We start from the raw sequence: 26,894 nt of genomic DNA on the forward strand, positions 1-26,894 counted from the left end.
CAGAAGAGAAAGAATTTTCACTGATTGCTACTGTGTAGTTTATATTTGAATATATTCCTTTTTCCACTATTACCCTCTTAGCGCTCCGAATGTCCACTTGCATTTTCTACAGAAAGAGTGTTCAGAACTGCGCAATCAAAAGTATGGTTTAACTCTGTTAGCTTAATGAACATATCAGAAATAAGTTTCACACAATTCTTCTGTGTAGTTTTTATTTGAAGATATTATTTTTCCCAATATAGGCCTCTTAGCGCTCAGAATGTCCAATTGCAGTTTCTATAGAAAGAGTGTTTCAGAAAGGCTCAATCAAAAGTAAGGTTCAACTCTGTTAGTTGAATGCACAGAACAGAAAGTAGTTTCATACAATGCTTCTGTGTAGTTTATATTTGAACATATTCTTTTTTCCACTATTACCCACTTAGCGCTACGAATGTCCAGTTGCATTTTCTACAGACAGAGTGTTTCAAAACTGCTCAATCAAAAGTATGGTTTAACTCTGTTAGCTGAATGCTCAGATCAGAAAGAAGTTTCACAGAATGCTTCTGTGTAGTTTATATTTGAATATATTGCTTTTTCCACTACTACGCTCTTAGCGCTCAAAATGTCCAGTTGCATTTTCTACAGAAAGAGTGTTCAGATCTGCTCAATCAAAAGTATGGTTTAACTCTGTTAGCTGAATGCACAGATCAGAAAGAAGTTTCACCGAATGATTCTGTGTAGTTTATATTTTAAGACATTCCTTTTTCCACTATTACCCTCTTAGCGCTCCGAATCTCCACTTGCATTTTCTACAAAAAGAGTGTTTCATAACTGCTCAATCAAAAATATGTTTTACCTTTGTTAACTGAATTTACAGATCAGAAATAAGTTTCACAGAATGCATCTGTGGATTTTTTATTTGAAGATATTCTTTTTCCCAATGTAGGCCTCTTAGCGCTTAGCATGTCCAATTGCTGTTTCTACAGAAAGAGTGTTTCAGAACGGCTCAATCAAAAGTAAGGTTCAACTCTGTTAGTTGAATGCACAGAACAGAAAGAATTTTCACAGAATGCTACTGTGTAGTTTATATTGGAATATATTCCTTTTTCCACTATTACCCTCTTAGCGCTCCGAATGTCCACTTGCATTTTCCACAGAAAGAGTGTTCAGAACTGCGCAATCAAAAGTATGGTTTAACTCTGTTAGCTTAATGAACATATCAGAAATAAGTTTCACACAATGCTTCTGTGTAGTTTTTATTTGAAGATATTATTTTTCCCAATATAGGCCTCTTAGCGCTCAGAATGCCCAATTGCAGTTTCTACAGAAAGAGTGTTTCAGAAAGGCTCAATCAAAAGTAAGGTTCAACTCTGTTAGTTGAATGCACAGAACAGAAAGAAGTTTCATACAATGCTTCTGTGTAGTTTATATTTGAACATATTCTTTTTTCCACTATTACCCAGTTAGCGCTACGAATGTCCAGTTGCATTTTCTACAGACAGAGGGTTTCAAAACTGCTCAATCAAAAGTATGGTTTAACTCTGTTAGCTGAATGCTCAGATCAGAAAGAAGTTTCACAGAATGCTTCTGTGTAGTTTATATTTGAATATATTCCTTTTTCAACTACTACTCTCTTAGCGCTCCAAATGTCCAGTTGCATTTTCTACAGAAAGAGTGTTCAGATCTGCTCAATCAAAAGTATGGTTTAACTCTGTTAGCTGAATGCACAGATCAGAAAGAAGTTTCACAGAATGATTCTGTGTAGTTTATATTTGGAGACATTCCTTTTTCCACTATTACCCTCTTAGCGCTCTGAATCTCCACTTGCATTTTCTACAGAAAGAGTGTCTCAGAACGGCTCAATCAAAACTAAGGTTCAACTCTTTTAGTTGAACAAACAGGACAGAAAGAAGTTTCACACAATTCTTCTGTGTAGTTTTTATTTGTAGACATTCCTTTTCCCAATATAGGCCTCTTAGCGCTCAGAATGTCCAATTGCAGTTTCTACAGAAAGAGTGTTTCAGAACGGCTCAATCAAAAGTAAGGTTCAACTCTGTTAGTTGAATGCACAGAACAGGAAGAAGTTTCATACAATGCTTCTGTGTAGTTTATATTTGAACATATTCTTTTTTCCACTATTACCCACTTAGCGCTACGAATGTCCAGTTGCATTTTCTACAGACAGGGTGTTTCAAAACTGCTCAATCAAAAGTATGGTTTAACTCTGTTAGCTGAATGCTCAGATCAGAAAGAAGTTTCACAGAATGCTTCTGTGTAGTTTATATTTGAATATATTCCTTTTTCCACTACTACGCTCTTAGCGCCTCAAATGTCCAGTTGCATTTTCTACAGAAAGAGTGTTCAGATCTGCTCAATCAAAAGTATGGTTTAACTCTGTTAGCTGAATGCTCAGATCAGAAAGAAGTTTCACCGAATGATTCTGTGTAGTTTATATTTGAAGACATTCCTTTTTCCACTATTACCCTCTTAGCGCTCCGAATCTCCACTTGCATTTCTACAAAAAGAGTGTTTCATAACTGCTCAATCAAAAATATGTTTTATATCTGTTAACTGAATTTACAGATCAGAAATAAGTTTCACAGAATGCATCTGTGTAGTTTTTATTTGAAGATATTCTTTTTCCCAATGTAGGCCTCTTAGCGCTTAGCATGTCCAATTGCAGTTTCTACAGAAAGAGTGTTTCACAACGGCTCAATCAAAAGTAAGGTTCAACTCTGTTAGTTGAATGCACAGAACAGAAAGAATTTTCACAGAATGCTACTGGTAGTTTATATATGAATATATTTCTTTTTCCACTATTACCCTCTTAGCGCTCCGAATCTCCACTTGCATTTTCTACAGAAAGAGTGTTTCAGAACGGCTCAATCAAAACTAAGGTTCAACTTTTTTAGTTGAACAAACAGAACAGAAAGAAGTTTCACACAATTCTTCTGTGTAGTTTTTATTTGTAGAAATTCTTTTTCCCAATATAGGCCTCTTAGCGCTCAGAATGTCCAATTGCAGTTTCTACAGAAAGAGTGTTTCAGAGCGGCTCAATCAAAAGTAAGGTTCAACTCTGTTAGTTGAATGCACAGAACAGAAAGAAGTTTCATACAATGCGTCTGTGTAGTTTATATTTGAACATATTCTTTTTTCCACTATTACCCACTTAGCGCTACGAATGTCCAGTTGCATTTTCTACAGACAGAGTGTTTCAAAACTGCTCAATCAAAAGTATGGTTTAACTCTGTTAGCTGAATGCTCAGATCAGAAAGAAGTTTCACAGAATGCTTCTGTGTAGTTTATATTTGAATATATTCTTTTTTCCACTACTACTCATTTAGCGCTCAAAATGTACAGTTGCATTTTCTACAGAAAGAGTGTTCAGATCTGCTCAATCAAAAGTATGGTTTAACTCTGTTAGCTGAATGCACAGATCAGAAAGAAGTTTCACCGAATGATTCTGTGTAGTTTATATTTGAAGACATTCCTTTTTCCACTATTACCCTCTTAGCGCTCCGAATCTCCACTTGCATTTTCTACAAAAAGAGTGTTTCATAACTGCTCAATCAAAAATATGTTTTATCTCTGTTAACTGAATTTACAGATCAGAAATAAGTTTCACAGAATGCATCTGTGTAGTTTTTATTTGAAGATATTCTTTCTCCCAATGTAGGCCTCTTAGCGCTTAGCATGTCCAATTGCAGTTTCTACAGAAAGAGTGTTTCAGAACGGCTCAATCAAAAGTAAGGTTCAACTCTGTTAGTTGAATGCACAGAAGAGAAAGAATTTTCACTGAATGCTACTGTGTAGTTTATATTTGAATATATTCCTTTTTCCACTATTACCCTCTTAGCGCTCCGAATGTCCACTTGCATTTTCTACAGAAAGAGTGTTCAGAACTGCGCAATCAAAAGTATGGTTTAACAATGTTAGCTTAATGAACATATCAGAAATAAGTTTCACACAATGCTTCTGTGTAGTTTTTATTTGAAGATATTATTTTTCCCAATAGAGGCCTCTTAGCGCTCAGAATGTCCAATTGCAGTTTCTACAGAAAGAGTGTTTCAGAAAGGCTCAATCAAAAGTAAGGTTCAACTCTGTTAGTTGAATGCACAGAACAGAAAGTAGTTTCATACAATGCTTCTGTGTAGTTTATATTTGAACATATTCTTTTTTCCACTATTACCCACTTAGCGCTACGAATGTCCAGTTGCATTTTCTACAGACAGACTGTTTCAAAACTGCTCAATCAAAAGTATGGTTTAACTCTGTTAGCTGAATGCTCAGATCAGAATGAAGTTTCACAGAATGCTTCTGTGTAGTTTATATTTGAATATATTCCTTTTTCCACTACTACTCTCTTAGCGCAACAAATGTCCAGTTGCATTTTCTACAGAAAGAGTGTTCAGATCTGCTCAATCAAAAGTATGGTTTAACTCTGTTAGCTGAATGCACAGATCAGAAACAAGTTTCACAGAATGATTCTGTGTAGTTTATATTTGGAGACATTCCTTTTTCCACTATTACCCTCTTAGCGCTCCGAATCTCCACTTGCATTTTCTACGGAAAGAGTGTTTCAGAACGGCTCAATCAAAACTAAGGTTCAACTCTTTTAGTTGAACAAACAGAACAGAAAGAAGTTTCACACAATTCTTCTGTGTAGTTTTTATTTGTAGACATTCTTTTTCCCAATATAGGCCTCTTAGCGCTCAGAATGTCCAATTGCAGTTTCTACAGAAAGAGTGTTTCAGAACGGCTCAATCAAAAGTAAGGTTCAACTCTGTTAGTTGAATGCACAGAACAGAAAGAAGTTTCATACAATGCTTCTGTGTAGTTTATATTTGAACATATTCTTTTTTCCACTATTACCCACTTAGCGCTACGAATGACCAGTTGCATTTTCTACAGACAGAGTGTTTCAAAACTGCTCAATCAAATGTATGGTTTAACTCTGTTAGCTGAATGCTCAGATCAGAAAGAAGTTTCACAGAATGCTTCTGTGTAGTTTATATTTGAATATATTCTTTTTTCCACTACTACTCACTTAGCGCTCAAAATGTACAGTTGCATTTTCTACAGAAAGAGTGTTCAGATCTGCTCAATCAAAAGTATGGTTTAACTGTGTTAGCTGAATGCACAGATCAGAAAGAAGTTTCACCGAATGATTCTGTGTAGTTTATATTTGAAGACATTTCTTTTTCCACTATTACCCTCTTAGCGCTCCGAATCTGCACTTGCATTTTCTACAAAAAGAGTGTTTCATAACTGCTCAATCAAAAATATGTTTTACCTCTGTTAACTGAATTTACAGATCAGAAATAAGTTTCACAGAATGCATCTGTGTAGTTTTTATTTGAAGATATTCTTTTTCCCAATGTAGGCCTCTTAGCGCTTAGCATGTCCAATTGCAGTTTCTACAGAAAGAGTGTTTCAGAACGGCTCAATCAAAAGTAAGGTTGAACTCTGTTAGTTGAATGCACAGAACAGAAAGAATTTTCACAGAATGCTACTGTGTAGTTTATATTTGAATATATTCCTTTTTCCACTATTACCCTCTTAGCGCTCCGAATGTTCACTTGCATATTCTACAGAAAGAGTGTTCAGAACTGCGCAATCAAAATTATGGTTTAACTCTGTTAGCTTAATGAACATATCAGAAATAAGTTTCACACAATGCTTCTGTGTAGTTTTTATTTGAAGATATTATTTTTCCCAATATAGGCCTCTTAGCGCTCAGAATGTCCAATTGCAGTTTCTACAGAAAGAGTGTTTCAGAAAGGCTGAATCAAAAGTAAGGTTCAACTCTGTTAGTTGAATGCACAGAACAGAAAGAAGTTTCATACAATGCTTCTGTGTAGTTTATATTTGAAAATATTCTTTTTTCCACTATTACCCACTTAGCGCTACGAATGTCCAGTTGCATTTTCTACAGACAGAGGGTTTCAAAACTGCTCAATCAAAAGTATGGTTTAACTCTGTTAGCTGAATGCTCAGATCAGAAAGAAGTTTCACAGAATGCTTCTGTGTAGTTTATATTTGAATATATTCCTTTTTCCACTACTACTCTCTTAGCGCTCCAAATGTCCAGTTGCATTTTCTTCAGAAAGAGTGTTCAGATCTGCTCAATCAAAAGTATGGTTTAACTCTGTTAGCTGAATGCACAGATCAGAAAGAAGTTTCACAGAATGATTCTGTGTAGTTTATATTTGGAGACATTCCTTTTTCCACTATTACCCTCTTAGCGCTCCGAATCTCCACTTGCATTTTCTACAGAAAGAGTGTTTCAGAACGGCTCAATCAAAACTAAGGTTCAAATCTTTTAGTTGAACAAACAGAACAGAAAGTAGTTTCACACAATTCTTCTGTGTAGTTTTTATTTGTAGACATTCTTTTTCCCAATATAGCTCTCTTAGTGCTCAGAATGTCCAATTGCAGTTTCTACAGAAAGAGTGTTTCAGAACGGCTCAATCAAAAGTAAGGTTCAACTCTGTTAGTTGAATGCACAGAACAGAAAGAAGTTTCATACAATGCTTCTGTGTAGTTTATATTTGAACATATTCTTTTTTCCACTATTACCCACTTAGCGCTACGAATGTCCAGTTGCATTTTCTACAGACAGAGTGTTTCAAAACTGCTCAATCAAAAGTATGGTTTAACTCTGTTAGCTGAATGCTCAGATCAGAAAGAAGTTTCACAGAATGCTTCTGTGTAGTTTATATTTGAATATATTCCTTTTTCCACTACTACGCTCTTAGCGCCTCAAATGTCCAGTTGCATTTTCTACAGAAAGAGTGTTCAGATCTGCTCAATCAAAAGTATGGTTTAACTCTGTTAGCTGAATGCTCAGATCAGAAAGAAGTTTCACCGAATGATTCTGTGTAGTTTATATTTGAAGACATTCCTTTTTCCACTATTACCCTCTTAGCGCTCCGAATCTCCACTTGCATTTTCTACAAAAAGAGTGTTTCATAACTGCTCAATCAAAAATATGTTTTATCTCTGTTAACTGAATTTACAGATCAGAAATAAGTTTCACAGAATGCATCTGTGTAGTTTTTATTTGAAGATATTCTTTTTCCCAATGTAGGCCTCTTAGCGCTTAGCATGTCCAATTGCAGTTTCTACAGAAAGAGTGTTTCACAACGGCTCAATCAAAAGTAAGGTTCAACTCTGTTAGTTGAATGCACAGAACAGAAAGAATTTTCACAGAATGCTACTGGTAGTTTATATATGAATATATTTCTTTTTCCACTATTACCCTCTTAGCGCTCCGAATCTCCACTTGCATTTTCTACAGAAAGAGTGTTTCAGAACGGCTCAATCAAAACTAAGGTTCAACTTTTTTAGTTGAACAAACAGAACAGAAAGAAGTTTCACACAATTCTTCTGTGTAGTTTTTATTTGTAGACATTCTTTTTCCCAATATAGGCCTCTTAGCGCTCAGAATGTGCAATTGCAGTTTCTACAGAAAGAGTGTTTCAGAGCGGCTCAATCAAAAGTAAGGTTCAACTCTGTTAGTTGAATGCACAGAACAGAAAGAAGTTTCATACAATGCGTCAGTGTAGTTTATATTTGAACATATTCTTTTTTCCACTATTACCCACTTAGCGCTACGAATGTCCAGTTGCATTTTCTACAGACAGAGTGTTTCAAAACTGCTCAATCAAAAGTATGGTTTAACTCTGTTAGCTGAATGCTCAGATCAGAAAGAAGTTTCACAGAATGCTTCTGTGTAGTTTATATTTGAATATATTCCTTTTTCCACTACTACTCACTTAGCGCTCAAAATGTACAGTTGCATTTTCTACAGAAAGAGTGTTCAGATCTGCTCAATCAAAAGTATGGTTTAACTCTGTTAGCTGAATGCACAGATCAGAAAGAAGTTTCACCGAATGATTTTGTGTAGTTTATATTTGAAGACATTCCTTTTTCCACTATTACCCTCTTAGCGCTCCGAATCTCCACTTGCATTTTCTACAAAAAGAGTGTTTCATAACTGCTCAATCAAAAATATGTTTTATCTCTGTTAACTGAATTTACAGATCAGAAATAAGTTTCACAGAATGCATCTGTGTAGTATTTATTTGAAGATATTCTTTTTCCCAATGTAGGCCTCTTAGCGCTTAGCATGTCCAATTGCAGTTTCTACAGAAAGAGTGTTTCAGAACGGCTCAATCAAAAGTAAGGTTCAACTCTGTTAGTTGAATGCACAGAAGAGAAAGAATTTTCACTGAATGCTACTGTGTAGTTTATATTTGAATATATTCCTTTTTCCACTATTACCCTCTTAGCGCTCCGAAGGTCCACTTGCATTTTCTACAGAAAGAGTGTTCAGAACTTCGCAATCAAAAGTATGGTTTAACAATGTTAGCTTAATGAACATATCAGAAATAAGTTTCACACAATGCTTCTGTGTAGTTTTTATTTGAAGATTTTATTTTTCCCAATATAGGCCTCTTAGCGCTCAGAATGTCCAATTGCAGTTTCTACAGAAAGAGTGTTTCAGAAAGGCTCAATCAAAAGTAAGGTTCAACTCTGTTAGTTGAATGCACAGAACAGAAAGAAGTTTCATACAATGCTTCTGTGTAGTTTATATTTGAAAATATTCTTTTTTCCACTATTACCCACTTAGCGCTATGAATGTCCAGTTGCATTTTCTACAGACAGAGGGTTTCAAAACTACTCAATCAAAAGTATGGTTTAACTCTGTTAGCTGAATGCTCAGATCAGAAAGAAGTTTCACAGAATGCTTCTGTGTAGTTTATATTTGAATATATTCCTTTTTCCACTACTACTCTCTTAGCGCTCCAAATGTCCAGTTGCATTTTCTTCAGAAAGAGTGTTCAGATCTGCTCAATCAAAAGTATGGTTTAACTCTGTTAGCTGAATGCACAGATCAGAAAGAAGTTTCACAGAATCATTCTGTGTAGTTTATATTTGGAGACATTCCTTTTTCCACTATTACCCTCTTAGCGCTCCGAATCTCCACTTGCATTTTCTACAGAAAGAGTGTTTCAGAACGGCTCAATCAAAACTAAGGTTCAAATCTTTTAGTTGAACAAACAGAACAGAAAGTAGTTTCACACAATTCTTCTGTGTAGTTTTTATTTGTAGACATTCTTTTTCCCAATATAGGTCTCTTAGCGCTCAGAATGTCCAATTGCAGTTTCTACAGAAAGAGTGTTTCAGAACGGCTCAATCAAAAGTAAGGTTCAACTCTGTTAGTTGAATGCACAGAACAGAAAGAAGTTTCATACAATGCTTCTGTGTAGTTTATATTTGAACATATTCTTTTTTCCACTATTACCCACTTAGCGCTACGAATGTCCAGTTGCATTTTCTACAGACAGAGTGTTTCAAAACTGCTCAATCAAAAGTATGGTTTAACTCTGTTAGCTGAATGCTCAGATCAGAAAGAAGTTTCACAGAATGCTTCTGTGTAGTTTATATTTGAATATATTCCTTTTTCCACTACTACGCTCTTAGCGCTTCAAATGTCCAGTTGCATTTTCTACAGAAAGAGTGTTCAGATCTGCTCAATCAAAAGTATGGTTTAACTCTGTTAGCTGAATGCTCAGATCAGAAAGAAGTTTCACCGAATGATCCTGTGTAGTTTATATTTGAAGACATTCCTTTTTCCACTAATACCCTCTTAGCGCTCCGAATCTCCACTTGCATTTTCTACAAAAAGAGTGTTTCATAACTGCTCAATCAAAAATATGTTTTATCTCTGTTAACTGAATTTACAGATCAGAAATAAGTTTCACAGAATGCATCTGTGTAGTTTTTATTTGAAGATATTCTTTTTCCCAATGTAGGCCTCTTAGCGCTTAGCATGTCCAATTGCAGTTTCTACACAAAGAGTGTTTCACAACGGCTCAATCAAAAGTAAGGTTCAACTATGTTAGTTGAATGCACAGAACAGAAAGAATTTTCACAGAATGCTACTGGTAGTTTATATATGAATATATTTCTTTTTATACTATTACCCTCTTAGCGCTCCGAATCTCCACTTGCATTTTCTACAGAAAGAGTGTTTCAGAACGGCTCAATCAAAACTAAGGTTCAAATTTTTTAGTTGAACAAACAGAACAGAAAGAAGTTTCACACAATTCTTCTGTGTAGTTTTTATTTGTAGACATTCTTTTTCCCAATATAGGCCTCTTAGCGCTCAGAATGTCCAATTGCAGTTTCTACAGAAAGAGTGTTTCAGAGCGGCTCAATCAAAAGTAAGGTTCAACTCTGTTAGTTGAATGCACAGAACAGAAAGAAGTTTCATACAATGCGTCTGTGTAGTTTATATTTGAACATATTCTTTTTTCCACTATTACCCACTTAGCGCTACGAATGTCCAGTTGCATTTTCTACAGACAGAGTGTTTCAAAACTGCTCAATCAAAAGTATGGTTTAACTCTGTTAGCTGAATGCTCAGATCAGAAAGAAGTTTCACAGAATGCTTCTGTGTAGTTTATATTTGAATATATTCTTTTTTCCACTACTACTCACTTAGCGCTCAAAATGTACAGTTGCATTTTCTACAGAAAGAGTGTTCAGATCTGCTCAATCAAAAGTATGGTTTAACTCTGTTAGCTGAATGCACAGATCAGAAAGAAATTTCACCGAATGATTCTGTGTAGTTTATATTTGAAGATATTCCTTTTTCCACTATTACCCTCTTAGCGCTCCGAATCTCCACTTGCATTTTCTACAAAAAGAGTGTTTCATAACTGCTCAATAAAAAATATGTTTTATCTCTGTTAACTGAATTTACAGATCAGAAATAAGTTTCACAGAATGCATCTGTGTAGTTTTTATTTGAAGATATTCTTTTTCCCAATGTAGGCCTCTTAGCGCTTAGCATGTCCAATTGCAGTTTCTACAGAAAGAGTGTTTCAGAACGGCTCAATCAAAAGTAAGGTTCAACTCTGTTAGTTGAATGCACAGAAGAGAAAGAATTTTCACTGAATGCTACTGTGTAGTTCATATTTGCATATATTCCTTTTTCCACTATTACCCTCTTAGCGCTCCGAATGTCCACTTGCATTTTCTACAGAAAGAGTGTTCAGAACTGCGCAATCAAAAGTATGGTTTAACAATGTTAGCTTAATGAACATATCAGAAATAAGTTTCACACAATGCTTCTGTGTAGTTTTTATTTGAAGATATTATTTTTCCCAATATAGGCCTCTTAGCGCTCAGAATGTCCAATTGCAGTTTCTACAGAAAGAGTGTTTCAGAAAGGCTCAATCAAAAGTAAGGTTCAACTCTGTTAGTTGAATGCACAGAACAGAAAGAAGTTTCCTACAATGCTTCTGTGTAGTTTATATTTGAAAATATTCTTTTTTCCACTATTACCCACTTAGCGCTACGAATGTCCAGTTGCATTTTCTACAGACAGAGGGTTTCAAAACTGCTCAATCAAAAGTATGGTTTAACTCTGTTAGCTGAATGCTCAGATCAGAAAGAAGTTTCACAGAATGCTTCTGTGTAGTTTATATTTGAATATATTCCTTTTTCCACTACTACTCTCTTAGCGCTCCAAATGTCCAGTTGCATTTTCTACAGAAAGAGTGTTCAGATCTGCTCAATCAAAAGTATGGTTTAACTCTGTTAGCTGAATGCACAGATCAGAAAGAATTTTCACAGAATGATTCTGTGTAGTTTATATTTGAGACATTCCTTTTTCCACTATTACCCTCTTAGCGCTCCGAATCTCCACTTGCATTTTCTACAGAAAGAGTGTTTCAGAACGGCTCAATCAAAACTAAGGTTCAAATCTTTTAGTTGAACAAACAGAACAGAAAGTAGTTTCACACAATTCTTCTGTGTAGTTTTTATTTGTAGACATTCTTTTTCCCAATATAGGTCTCTTAGCGCTCAGAATGTCCAATTGCAGTTTCTACAGAAAGAGTGTTTCAGAACGGCTCAATCAAAAGTAAGGTTCAACTCTGTTAGTTGAATGCACAGAACAGAAAGAAGTTTCATACAATGCTTCTGTGTAGTTTATATTTGAACATATTCTTTTTTCCACTATTACCCACTTAGCGCTACGAATGTCCAGTTGCATTTTCTACAGACAGAGTGTTTCAAAACTGCTCAATCAAAAGTATGGTTTAACTCTGTTAGCTGAATGCTCAGATCAGAAAGAAGTTTCACAGAATGCTTCTGTGTAGTTTATATTTGAATATATTCCTTTTTCCACTACTACGCTCTTAGCGCCTCAAATGTCCAGTTGCATTTTCTACAGAAAGAGTGTTCAGATCTGCTCAATCAAAAGTATGGTTTAACTCTGTTAGCTGAATGCTCAGATCAGAAAGAAGTTTCACCGAATGATTCTGTGTAGTTTATATTTGAAGACATTCCTTTTTCCACTATTACCCTCTTAGCGCTCCGAATCTCCACTTGCATTTTCTACAAAAAGAGTGTTTCATAACTGCTCAATCAAAAATATGTTTTATCTCTGTTAACTGAATTTACAGATCAGAAATAAGTTTCACAGAATGCATCTGTGTAGTTTTTATTTGAAGATATTCTTTTTCCCAATGTAGGCCTCTTAGCGCTTAGCATGTCCAATTGCAGTTTCTACAGAAAGAGTGTTTCACAACGGCTCAATCAAAAGTAAGGTTCAACTCTGTTAGTTGAATGCACAGAACAGAAACAATTTTCACAGAATGCTACTGGTATTTTATATATGAATATATTTCTTTTTCCACTATTACCCTCTTAGCGCTCCGAATCTCCACTTGCATTTTCTACAGAAAGAGTGTTTCAGAACAGCTCAATCAAAACTAAGGTTCAACTTTTTTAATTGAACAAACAGAACAGAAAGAATTTTCACACAATTCTTCTGTGTAGTTTTTATTTGAAGATATTATTTTTCCCAATATAGGCCTCTTAGCGCTCAGAATGTCCAATTGCAGTTTCTACAGAAAGAGTGTTTCAGAAAGGCTCAATCAAAAGTAAGGTTCAACTCTGTTAGTTGAATGCACAGAACAGAAAGAAGTTTCATACAATGCTTCTGTGTAGTTTATATTTGAAAATATTCTTTTTTCCACTATTACCCACTTAGCGCTACGAATGTCCAGTTGCATTTTCTACAGACAGAGTGTTTCAAAACTGCTCAATCAAAAGTATGGTTTAACTCTGTTAGCTGAATGCTCAGATCAGAAAGAAGTTTCACAGAATGCTTCTGTGTAGTTTATATTTGAATATATTCTTTTTTCCACTACTACTCACTTAGCGCTCAAAATGTACAGTTGCATTTTCTACAGAAAGAGTGTTCAGATCTGCTCAATCAAAAGTATGGTTTAACTCTGTTAGCTGAATGCACAGATCAGAAAGAAGTTTCACCGAATGATTCTGTGTAGTTTATATTTGAAGACATTCCTTTTTCCACTATTACCCTCTTAGCGCTCCGAATCTCCACTTGCATTTTCTACAAAAAGAGTGTTTCATAACTGCTCAATCAAAAATATGTTTTATCTCTGTTAACTGAATTTACAGATCAGAAATAAGTTTCACAGAATGCATCTGTGTAGTTTTTATTTGAAGATATTCTTTTTCCCAATGTAGGCCTCTTAGCGCTTAGCATGTCCAATTGCAGTTTCTACAGAAAGAGTGTTTCAGAACGGCTCAATCAAAAGTAAGGTTCAACTCTGTTAGTTGAATGCACAGAAGAGAAAGAATTTTCACTGAATGCTACTGTGTAGTTCATATTTGAATATATTCCTTTTTCCACTACTACCCTCTTAGCGCTCCGAATGTCCACTTGCATTTTCTACAGAAAGAGTGTTCAGAACTGCGCAATCAAAAGTATGGTTTAACAATGTTAGCTTAATGAACATATCAGAAATAAGTTTCACACAATGCTTCTGTGTAGTTTTTATTTGAAGATATTATTTTTCCCAATATAGGCCTCTTAGCACTCAGAATGTCCAATTGCAGTTTCTACAGAAAGAGTGTTTCAGAAAGGCTCAATCAAAAGTAAGGTTCAACTCTGTTAGTTGAATGCACAGAACAGAAAGAAGTTTCATACAATGCTTCTGTGTAGTTTATATTTGAAAATATTCTTTTTTCCACTATTACCCACTTAGCGCTACGAATGTCCAGTTGCATTTTCTACAGACAGAGGGTTTCAAAACTGCTCAATCAAAAGTATGGTTTAACTCTGTTAGCTGAATGCTCAGATCAGAAAGAAGTTTCACAGAATGCTTCTGTGTAGTTTATATTTGAATATATTCCTTTTTCCACTACTACTCTCTTAGCGCTCCAAATGTCCAGTTGCATTTTCTTCAGAAAGAGTGTTCAGATCTGCTCAATCAAAAGTATGTTTTAACTCTGTTAGCTGAATGCACAGATCAGAAAGAAGTTTCACAGAATGATTCTGTGTAGTTTATATTTGGAGACATTCCTTTTTCCACTATTACCCTGTTAGCGCTCCGAATCTCCACTTGCATTTTCTACAGAAAGAGTGTTTCAGAACGGCTCAATCAAAACTAAGGTTCAAATCTTTTAGTTGAACAAACAGAACAGAAAGTAGTTTCACACAATTCTTCTGTGTAGTTTTTATTTGTAGACATTCTTTTTCCCAATATAGGTCTCTTAGCGCTCAGAATGTCTAATTGCAGTTTCTACAGAAAGAGTGTTTCAGAACGGCTCAATCAAAAGTAAGGTTCAACTCTGTTAGTTGAATGCACAGAACAGAAAGAAGTTTCATACAATGCTTCTGTGTAGTTTATATTTGAACATATTCTTTTTTCCACTATTACCCACTTAGCGCTACGAATGTCCAGTTGCATTTTCTACAGACAGAGTGTTTCAAAACTGCTCAATCAAAAGTATGGTTTAACTCTGTTAGCTGAATGCTCAGATCAGAAAGAAGTTTCACAGAATGCTTCTGTGTAGTTTATATTTGAATATATTCCTTTTTCCTCTACTACGCTCTTAGCGCCTCAAATGTCCAGTTGCATTTTCTACAGAAAGAGTGTTCAGATCTGCTCAATCAAAAGTATGGTTTAACTCTGTTAGCTGAATGCTCAGATCAGAAAGAAGTTTCACCGAATGATTCTGTGTAGTTTATATTTGAAGACATTCCTTTTTCCACTATTACCCTCTTAGCGCTCCGAATCTCCACTTGCATTTTCTACAAAAAGAGTGTTTCATAACTGCTCAATCAAAAATATGTTTTATCTCTGTTAACTGAATTTACAGATCAGAAATAAGTTTCACAGAATGCATCTGTGTAGTTTTTATTTGAAGATATTCTTTTTCCCAATGTAGGCCTCTTAGCGCTTAGCATGTCCAATTGCAGTTTCTACAGAAAGAGTGTTTCACAACGGCTCAATCAAAAGTAAGGTTCAACTCTGTTAGTTGAATGCACAGAAAAGAAAGAATTTTCACAGAATGCTACTGGTAGTTTATATATGAATATATTTCTTTTTCCACTATTACCCTCTTAGCGCTCCGAATCTCCACTTGCATTTTCTACAGAAAGAGTGTTTCAGAACGGCTCAATCAAAACTAAGGTTCAACTTTTTTAGTTGAACAAACAGAACAGAAAGAATTTTCACACAATTCTTCTGTGTAGTTTTTATTTGAAGATATTATTTTTCCCAATATAGGCCTCTTAGCGCTCAGAATGTCCAATTGCAGTTTCTACAGAAAGAGTGTTTCAGAAAGGCTCAATCAAAACTAAGGTTCAAATCTTTTAGTTGAACAAACAGAACAGAAAGTAGTTTCACACAATTCTTCTGTGTAGTTTTTATTTGTAGACATTCTTTTTCCCAATATAGGTCTCTTAGCGCTCAGAATGTCCAATTGCAGTTTCTACAGAAAGAGTGTTTCAGAACGGCTCAATCAAAAGTAAGGTTCAACTCTGTTAGTTGAATGCACAGAACAGAAAGTAGTTTCATACAATGCTTCTGTGTAGTTTATATTTGAACATATTCTTTTTTCCACTATTACCCACTTAGCGCTACGAATGTCCAGTTGCATTTTCTACAGACAGAGTGTTTCAAAACTGCTCAATCAAAAGTATGGTTTAACTCTGTTAGCTGAATGCTCAGATCAGAAAGAAGTTTCACAGAATGCTTCTGTGTAGTTTATATTTGAATATATTCCTTTTTCCACTACTACGCTCTTAGCGCCTCAAATGTCCAGTTGCATTTTCTACAGAAAGAGTGTTCAGATCTGCTCAATCAAAAGTATGGTTTAACTCTGTTAGCTGAATGCTCAGATCAGAAAGAAGTTTCACCGAATGATTCTGTGTAGTTTATATTTGAAGACATTCCTTTTTCCACTATTACCCTCTTAGCGCTCCGAATCTCCACTTGCATTTTCTACAAAAAGAGTGTTTCATAACTGCTCAATCAAAAATATGTTTTATCTCTGTTAACTGAATTTACAGATCAGAAATAAGTTTCACAGAATGCATCTGTGTAGTTTTTATTTGAAGATATTCTTTTTCCCAATGTAGGCCTCTTAGCGCTTAGCATGTCCAATTGCAGTTTCTACAGAAAGAGTGTTTCACAACGGCTCAATCAAAAGTAAGGTTCAACTCTGTTAGTTGAATGCACAGAACAGAAAGAATTTTCACAGAATGCTACTGGTAGTTTATATATGAATATATTTCTTTTTCCACTATTACCCTCTTAGCGCTCCGAATCTCCACTTGCATTTTCTACAGAAAGAGTGTTTCAGAACGGCTCAATCAAAACTAAGGTTCAACTTTTTTAGTTGAACAAACAGAACAGAAAGAAGTTTCACACAATTCTTCTGTGTAGTTTTTATTTGTAGACATTCTTTTTCCCAATATAGGCCTCTTAGCACTCAGAATGTCCAATTGCAGTTTCTACAGAAAGAGTGTTTCAGAGCGGCTCAATCAAAAGTAAGGTTCAACTCTGTTAGTTGAATGCACAGAACAGAAAGAAGTTTCATACAATGCGTCTGTGTAGTTTATATTTGAACATATTCTTTTTTCCACTATTACCCACTTAGCGCTACGAATGTCCAGTTGCATTTTCTACAGACAGAGTGTTTCAAAACTGCTCAATCAAAAGTATGGTTTAACTCTGTTAGCTGAATGCTCAGATCAGAAAGAAGTTTCACAGAATGCTTCTGTGTAGTTTATATTTGAATATATTCTTTTTTCCACTACTACTCACTTAGCGCTCAAAATGTACAGTTGCATTTTCTACAGAAAGAGTGTTCAGATCTGCTCAATCAAAAGTATGGTTTAACTCTGTTAGCTGAATGCACAGATCAGAAAGAAGTTTCACCGAATGATTCTGTGTAGTTTATATTTGAAGACATTCCTTTTTCCACTATTACCCTCTTAGCGCTCCGAATCTCCACTTGCATTTTCTACAAAAAGAGTGTTTCATAATTGCTCAATCAAAAATATGTTTTATCTCTGTTAACTGAATTTACAGATCAGAAATAAGTTTCACAGAATGCATCTGTGTAGTTTTTATTTGAAGATATTCTTTTTCCCAATGTAGGCCTCTTAGCGCTTAGCATGTCCAATTGCAGTTTCTACAGAAAGAGTGTTTCAGAACGGCTCAATCAAAAGTAAGGTTCAACTCTGTTAGTTGAATGCACAGAAGAGAAAGAATTTTCACTGAATGCTACTGTGTAGTTTATATTTGAATATATTCCTTTTTCCACTATTACCCTCTTAGCGCTCCGAATGTCCACTTGAATTTTCTACAGAAAGAGTGTTCAGAACTGCGCAATCAAAAGTATGGTTTAACAATGTTAGCTTAATGAACATATCAGAAATAAGTTTCACACAACGCTTCTGTGTAGTTTTTATTTGAAGATATTAATTTTCCCAATAGAGGCCTCTTAGCGCTCAGAATGTCCAATTGCAGTTTCTACATAAAGAGTGTTTCAGAAAGGCTCAATCAAAAGTAAGGTTCAAATCTGTTAGTTGAATGCACAGAACAGAAAGTAGTTTCATACAATGCTTCTGTGTAGTTTATATTTGAACATATTCTTTTTTCCACTATTACCCACTTAGCGCTACGAATGGCCAGTTGCATTTTCTACAGACAGAGTGTTTCAAAACTGCTCAATCAAAAGTATGGTTTAACTCTGTTAGCTGAATGCTCAGATCAGAAAGAAGTTTCACAGAATGCTTCTGTGTAGTTTATATTTGAATATATTCCTTTTTCCACTACTACTCTCTTAGCGCTCCAAATGTCCAGTTGCATTTTCTACAGAAAGAGTATTCAGATCTGCTCAATCAAAAGTATGGTTTAACTCTGTTAGCTGAATGCACAGATCAGAAAGAAGTTTCACAGAATGATTCTGTGTAGTTTATATTTGGAGACATTCCTTTTTCCACTATTACCCTCTTAGCGCTCCGAATCTCCACTTGCATTTTCTACGGAAAGAGTGTTTCAGAACGGCTCAATCAAAACTAAGGTTCAACTCTTTTAGTTGAACAAACAGAACAGAAAGAAGTTTCACACAATTCTTCTGTGTAGTTTTTATTTGTAGACATTCTTTTTCCCAATATAGGCCTCTTAGCGCTCAGAATGTCCAATTGCAGTTTCTACAGAAAGAGTGTTTCAGAACGGCTCAATCAAAAGTAAGGTTCAACTCTGTTAGTTGAATGCACAGAACAGAACGAAGTTTCATACAATGCTTCTGTGTAGTTTATATTTGAACATATTCTTTTTTCCACTATTACCCACTTAGCGCTACGAATGTCCAGTTGCATTTTCTACAGACAGAGTGTTTTAAAACTGCTCAATCAAAAGTATGGTTTAACTCTGTTAGCTGAATGCTCAGATCAGAAAGAAGTTTCACAGAATGCTTCTGTGTAGTTTATATTTGAATATATTCCTTTTTCCACTACTACGCTCTTAGCGCTCCAAATGTCCAGTTGCATTTTCTACAGAAAGAGTGTTCAGATCTGCTCAATCAAAAGTATGGTTTAACTGTGTTAGCTGAATGCACAGATCAGAAAGAAGTTTCACCGAATGATTCTGTGTAGTTTATATTTGAAGACATTCCTTTTTCCACTATTACCCTCTTAGCGCTCCGAATCTCCACTTGCATTTTCTACAGAAAGAGTGTTTCAGAACGGCTCAATCAAAACTAAGGTTCAACTTTTTTAGTTGAACAAACAGAACAGAAAGAAGTTTCACAAAATTCTTCTGTGTAGTTTTTATTTGTATACATTCTTTTTCCCAATATAGGCCTCTTAGCGCTCAGAATGTCCAATTGCAGTTTCTACAGAAAGAGTGTTTCAGAGCGGCTCAATCAAAAGTAAGGTTCAACTCTGTTAGTTGAATGCACAGAACAGAAAGAAGTTTCATACAATGCTTTTGAGTAGTTTATATTTGAACATATTCTTTTTTCCACTATTACCCACTTAGCGCTACGAATGTCCAGTTGCATTTTCTACAGACAGAGTGTTTCAAAACTGCTCAATCAAAAGTATGGTTTAACTCTGTTAGCTGAATGCTCAGATCAGAAAGAAGTTTCACAGAATGCTTCTGTGTAGTTTATATTTGAATATATTCCTTTTTCCACTACTACTCTCTTAGCGCTCAAAATGTCCAGTTGCATTTACTACAGAAAGAGTGTTCAGATCTGCTCAATCAAAAGTATGGTTTAACTCTGTTAGCTGAATGCACAGATCAGAAAGAAGTTTCACAGAATGATTCTGTGTAGTTTATATTTGGAGACATTCCTTTTTCCACTATTACCCTCTTAGCGCTCCGAATCTCCACTTGCATTTTCTACAGAAAGAGTGTTTCAGAACGGCTCAATCAAAACTAAGGTTCAACTCTTTTAGTTGAACAAACAGAACAGAAAGAAGTTTCACACAATTCTTCTGTGTAGTTTTTATTTGTAGACATTCTTTTTCCCAATATAGGCCTCTTAGCGCTCAGAATGTCCAATTGCAGTTTCTACAGAAAGAGTGTTTCAGAACGGCTCAATCAAAAGTAAGGTTCAACTCTGTTTGTTGATTGCACAGAACAGAAAGAAGTTTCATACAATGCTTCTGTGTAGTTTATATTTGAACATATTCTTTTTTCCACTATTACCCACTTAGCGCTACGAATGTCCAGTTGCATTTTCTACAGACAGAGTGTTTCAAAACTGCTCAATCAAAAGTATGGTTTAACTCTGTTAGCTGAATGCTCAGATCAGAAAGAAGTTTCACAGAATGCTTCTGTGTAGTTTATATTTGAATATATTCCTTTTTCCACTACTACTCTCTTAGCGCTCCAAATGTCCAGTTGCATTTTCTACAGAAAGAGTGTTCAGATCTGCTCAATCAAAAGTATGGTTTAACTCTGTTAGCTGAATGCACAGATCAGAAAGAAGTTTCACAGAATGATTCTGTGTAGTTTATATTTGGAGACATTACTTTTGCCACTATAACCCTCTTAGCGCTCCGAATCTCCACTTGCATTTTCTACAGAAAGAGTGTTTCAGAACGTCTCAATCAAAACTAAGGTTCAACTTTTTTAGTTGAACAAACAGAACAGAAAGAAGTTTCACACAATTCTTCTGTGTAGTTTTTATTTGTAGACATTCTTTTTCCCAATATAGGCCTCTTAGCGCTCAGAATGTCCAATTGCAGTTTCTACAGAAAGAGTGTTTCAGAGCGGCTCAATCAAAAGTAAGGTTTCACTCTGTTAGTTGAATGCACAGAACAGAAAGAAGTTTCATACAATGCTTCTGTGTAGTTTATATTTGAACATATTCTTTTTTCCACTATTACCCACTTAGCGCTACGAATGTCCAGTTGCATTTTCTACAGACAGAGTGTTTCAAAACTGCTCAATCAAAAGTATGGTTTAACTCTGTTAGCTGAATGCTCAGATCAGAAAGAAGTTTCACAGAATGCTTCTGTGTAGTTTATATTTGAATATATTCCTTTTTCCACTACTACTCTCTTAGCGCTCCAAATGTCCAGTTGCATTTTCTACAGAAAGAGTGTTCAGATCTGCTCAATCAAAAGTATGGTTTAACTCTGTTAGCTGAATGCACAGATCAGAAAGAAGTTTCACAGAATGATTCTGTGTAGTTTATATTTGGAGACATTCCTTTTTCCACTATTACCCTCTTAGCGCTCCGAATCTCCTCTTGCATTTTCTACAGAAAGTGTGTTTCAGAACGGCTCAATCAAAACTAAGGTTCAACTCTTTTAGTTGAACAAACAGAACAGAAAGAAGTTTCACACAATTCTTCTGTGTAGTTTTTATTTGTAGACATTCTTTTTCCCAATATAGGCCTCTTAGCGCTCAGAATGTCCAATTGCAGTTTCTACAGAAAGAGTGTTTGAGAACGGCTCAATCAAAAGTAAGGTTCAACTCTGTTAGTTGAATGCACAGAACAGAAAGAAATTTCATACAATGCTTCTGTGTAGTTTATATTTGAACATATTCCTTTTTCCACTATTACCCACTTAGCGCTACGAATGTCCAGTTGCATTTTCTACAGACAGGGTGTTTCAAAACTGCTCAATCAAAAGTATGGTTTAACTCTGTTAGCTGAATGCTCAGATCAGAAAGAAGTTTCACAGAATGCTTCTGTGTAGTTTATATTTGAATATATTCCTTTTTCCACTACTACGCTCTTAGCGCTCCAAATGTCCAGTTGCATTTTCTACAGAAAGAGTGTTCAGATCTGCTCAATCAAAAGTATGGTTTAACTCTGTTAGCTGAATGCACAGATCAGAAAGAAGTTTCACCGAATGATTCTGTGTAGTTTATATTTGAAGACATTCCTTTTTCCACTATTACCCTCTTAGCGCTCCGAATCTACATTTGCATTTTCTACAAAAAGAGTGTTTCATAACTGCTCAATCAAAAATATGTTTTATCTCTGTTAACTGAATTTACAGATCAGAAATATGTTTCACAGAATGCATCTGTGTAGTTTTTATTTGAAGATATTCTTTTTCCCAATGTTGGCCTCTTAGCGCTTAGCATGTCCAATTGCAGTTTCTAAAGAAAGAGTGTTTCAGAACGGCTCAATCAAAAGTAAGGTTCAACTCTGTTAGTTGAATGCACAGAAGAGAAAGAATTTTCACTGAATGCTACTGTGTAGTTTATATTTGAATATATTCCTTTTTCCACTATTACCCTCTTAGCGCTCCGAATGTCCACTTGCATTTTCTACAGAAAGAGTGTTCAGAACTGCGCAATCAAAAGTATGGTTTAACAATGTTAGCCTAATGAACATATCAGAAATAAGTTTCACACAATGCTTCTGTGTAGTTTTTATTTGAAGATATTATTTTTCCCAATAGAGGCCTCTTAGCGCTCAGAATGTCCAATTGCAGTTTCTACAGAAAGAGTGTTTCAGAAAGGCTCAATCAAAAGTAAGGTTCAACTCTGTTAGTTGAATGCACAGAACAGAAAGTAGTTTCATACAATGCTTCTGTGTAGTTTATATTTGAACATATTCTTTTTTCCACTATTACCCACTTAGCGCTACGAATGTCCAGTTGCATTTTCTACAGACAGAGTGTTTCAAAACTGCTCAATCAAAAGTATGGATTAACTCTGTTATCTGAATGCTCAGATCTGAAACAAGTTTCACAGAATGCTTCTGTGTAGTTTATATTTGAATATATTCCTTTTTCCACTACTACTCTCTTAGCGATCCAAATGTCCAGTTGCATTTTCTACAGAAAGAGTGTTCAGATCTGCTCAATCAAAAGTATGGTTTAACTCTGTTAGCTGAATGCACAGATCAGAAACAAGTTTCACAGAATGATTCTGTGTAGTTTATATTTGGAGAGATTCCTTTTTCCACTATTACCCTCTTAGCGCTCCGAATCTCCACTTGCATTTTCTACAGAAAGAGTGTTTCAGAACGGCTCAATCAAAACTAAGGTTCAACTCTTTTAGTTGAACAAACAGAACAGAAAGAAGTTTCACACAATTCTTCTGTGTAGTTTTTATTTGTAGACATTCTTTTTCCCAATATAGGCCTCTTAGCGCTCAGAATGTCCAATTGCAGTTTCTACAGAAAGAGTGTTTCAGAACGGCTCAATCAAAAGTAAGGTTCAACTCTGTTAGTTGAATGCACAGAACAGAAAGAAGTTTCATACAATGATTCTGTGTAGTTTATATTTGAACATATTCTTTTTTCCACTATTACCCACTTAGCGCTACGAATGTCCAGTTGCATTTTCTACAGACAGAGTGTTTCAAAACTGCTCAATCAAAAGTATGGTTTAACTCTGTTAGCTGAATGCTCAGATCAGAAAGAAGTTTCACAGAATGCTTCTGTGTAGTTTACATTTGAATATATTCCTTTTTCCACTACTACGCTCTTAGCGCTCCAAATGTCCAGTTGCATTTTCTACAGAAAGAGTGTTCAGATCTGCTCAATCAAAAGTATGGTTTAACTCTGTTAGCTGAATGCACAGATCAGAAAGAAGTTTCACCGAATGATTCTGTGTAGTTTATATTTGAAGACATTCCTTTTTCCACTATTACCCTCTTAGCGCTCCGAATCTCCACTTGCATTTTCTACAAAAAGAGTGTTTCATAACTGCTCAATCAAAAATATGTTTTATCTCTGTTAACTGAATTTACAGATCAGAAATAAGTTTCGCAGAATGCATCTGTGTAGTTTTTATTTGAAGATATTCTTTTTCCCAATATAGGCCTCTTGGCGCTTAGCATGTCCAATTGCAGTTTCTACAGAAAGAGTGTTTCAGAACGGCTCAATCAAAAGTAAGGTTCAACTCTGTTAGTTGAATGCACCGAACAGAAAGAATTTTCACAGAATGCTACTGTGTAGTTTATATTTGAATATATTCATTTTTCCACTATTACCCCCTTAGCGCTCCGAATGTCCACTTGAATTTTCTACAGAAAGAGTGTTCAGAACTGCGCAATCAAAAGTATGGTTTAACTCTGTTAGCTTAATGAACATATCAGAAATAAGTTTCACACAATGCTTCTGTGTAGTTTTTATTTGAAGATATTATTTTTCCCAATATAGGCCTCTTAGCGCTCAGAATGTCCAATTGCAGTTCCTACAGAAAGAGTGTTTCAGAAAGGCTCAATCAAAAGTAAGGTTCAACTCTGTTAGTTGAATGCACAGAACAGAAAGAAGTTTCATACAATGCTTCTGTGTAGTTTATATTTGAACATATTCTTTTTTCCACTATTACCCACTTAGCGCTACGAATGTCCAGTTGCATTTTCTACAGACAGAGTGTTTCAAAACTGCTCAATCAAAAGTATGGTTTAACTCTGTTAGCTGAAAGCTCAGATCAGAAAGAAGTTTCACAGAATGCTTCTGTGTAGTTTATATTTGAATATATTCCTTTTTCCACTACTACTCTCTTAGCGTTCCAAATGTCCAGTTGCATTTTCTACAGAAAGAGTGTTCAGATCTGCTCAATCAAATGTATGGTTTAACTCTGTTAGCTGAATGCACAGATCAGAAAGAAGTTTCACCGAATGATTCTGTGTAGTTTATATTTGAAGACATTCCTTTTTCCACTATTACCCTCTTAGCGCTCCTAATCTCCACTTGCATTTTCTACAAAAAGAGTGTTTCATAACTGCTCAATCAAAAATATGTTTTATCTCTGTTAACTGAATTTACAGATCAGAAATAAGTTTCGCAGAATGCATCTGTGTAGTTTTTATTTGAAGATATTCTTTTTCCCAATATAGGCCTCTTGGCGCTTAGCATGTCCAATTGCAATTTCTACAGAAAGAGTGTTTCAGAACGGCTCAATCAAAAGTAAGGTTCAACTCTGTTAGTTGAATGCACAGAACAGAAAGAATTTTCACAGAATGCTACTGTGTAGTTTATATTTGAATATATTCCTTTTCCCACTATTACCCTCTTAGCGCTCCGAATGTCCACTTGCATTTTCTACAGAAAGAGTGTTCAGAACTGCGCAATCAAAAGTATGGTTTAACTCTGTTAGCTTAATGAACATATCAGAAATAAGTTTCACACAATGCTTCTGTGTAGTTTTTATTTGAAGATATTATTTTTCCCAATATAGGCCTCTTAGCGCTCAGAATGTCCAATTGCAGTTTCTACAGAAAGAGTGTTTCAGAAAGGCTCAATCAAAAGTAAGGTTCAACTCTGTTAGTTGAATGCACAGAACAGAAAGAAGTTTCATACAATGCTTCTCTGTAGTTTATATTTGAACATATTCTTTTTTCCACTATTACCCACTTAGCGCTACGAATGTCCAGTTGCATTTTCTACAGAAAGAGTGTTTCAAAACTGCTCAATCAAAAGTATGGTTTAACTCTGTTAGCTGAATGCTCAGATCCGAAAGAAGTTTCACAGAATGCTTCTGTGTAGTTTATATTTGAATATATTCCTTTTTCCACTACTACGCTCTTAGCGCTCCAAAAGTCCAGTTGCATTTTCTACAGAAAGAGTGTTCAGATCTGCTCAATCAAAAGTATGGTTTAACTCTGTTAGCTGAATGCACAGATCAGAAAGAAGTTTCACCGAATGATTCTGTGTAGTTTATATTTGAAGACATTCCTTTTTCCACTATTACCCTCTTAGCGCTCCTAATCTCCACTTGCATTTTCTACAAAAAGAGTGTTTCATAACTGCTCAATCAAAAATATGTTTTATCTCTGTTAACTGAATTTACAGATCAGAAATAAGTTTCGCAGAATGCATCTGTGTAGTTTTTATTTGAAGATATTCTTTTTCCCAATATAGGCCTCTTGGCGCTTAGCATGTCCAATTGCAGTTTCTACAGAAAGAGTGTTTCAGAACGGCTCAATCAAAAGTAAGGTTCAACTCTGTTAGTTGAATGCACAGAACAGAAAGGATTTTCACAGAATGCTACTGTGTAGTTTATATTTGAATATATTCCTTTTTCCACTATTACCCTCTTAGCGCTCCGAATGTCCACTTGCATTTTCTACAGAAAGAGTGTTCAGAACTGCGCAATCAAAAGTATGGTTTAACTCTGTTAGCTTAATGAACATATCAGAAATAAGTTTCACACAATGCTTCTGTGTAGTTTTTATTTGAAGATATTCTTTTTCCCAATATAGGCCTCTTAGCGCTCAGAATGTCCAATTGCAGTTTCTACAGAAAGAGTGTTTCAGAACGGCCCAATCAAAAGTAAGGTTCAACTCTGTTAGTTGAATGCACAGAACAGAAAGGAGTTTCATACAATGATTCTGTGTAGTTTATATTTGAACATATTCTTTTTTCCACTATTACCCACTTAGCGCTACGAATGTCCAGTTGCATTTTCTACAGACAGAGTGTTTCAAAACTGCTCAATCAAAAGTATGGTTTAACTCTGTTAGCTGAAAGCTCAGATCAGAAAGAAGTTTCACAGAATGCTTCTGTGTAGTTTATATTTGAATATATTCCTTTTTCCACTACTACTCTCTTAGCGCTCCAAATGTCCAGTTGCATTTTCTACAGAAAGAGTGTTCAGATCTGCTCAATCAAAAGTATGGTTTAACTCTGTTAGCTGAATGCACAGATCAGAAAGAATTTTCACAGAATGATTCTGTGTAGTTTATATTTGAGACATTCCTTTTTCCACTATTACCCTCTTAGCGCTCCGAATCTCCACTTGCATTTTCTACAGAAAGTGTGTTTCAGAACGGCTCAATCAAAACTAAGGTTCAACTCTTTTAGTTGAACAAACAGAACAGAAAGAAGTTTCACACAATTCTTCTGTGTAGTTTTTATTTGTAGACATTCTTTTTCCCAATATAGGCCTCTTAGCGCTCAGAATATCCAATTGCAGTTTCTACAGAAAGAGTGTTTCAGAACGGCTCAATCAAAAGTAAGGTTCAACTCTGTTAGTTGAATGCACAGAACAGAAAGAAGTTTCATACAATGCTTCTGTGTAGTTTATATTTGAACATATTCCTTTTTCCACTATTACCCACTTAGCGCTACGAATGTCCAGT

Source organism: Symphalangus syndactylus, chromosome 17 (assembly GCF_028878055.3).
Source record: "Symphalangus syndactylus isolate Jambi chromosome 17, NHGRI_mSymSyn1-v2.1_pri, whole genome shotgun sequence".
Classification (NCBI taxonomy): Eukaryota; Metazoa; Chordata; class Mammalia; order Primates; family Hylobatidae; genus Symphalangus; species Symphalangus syndactylus.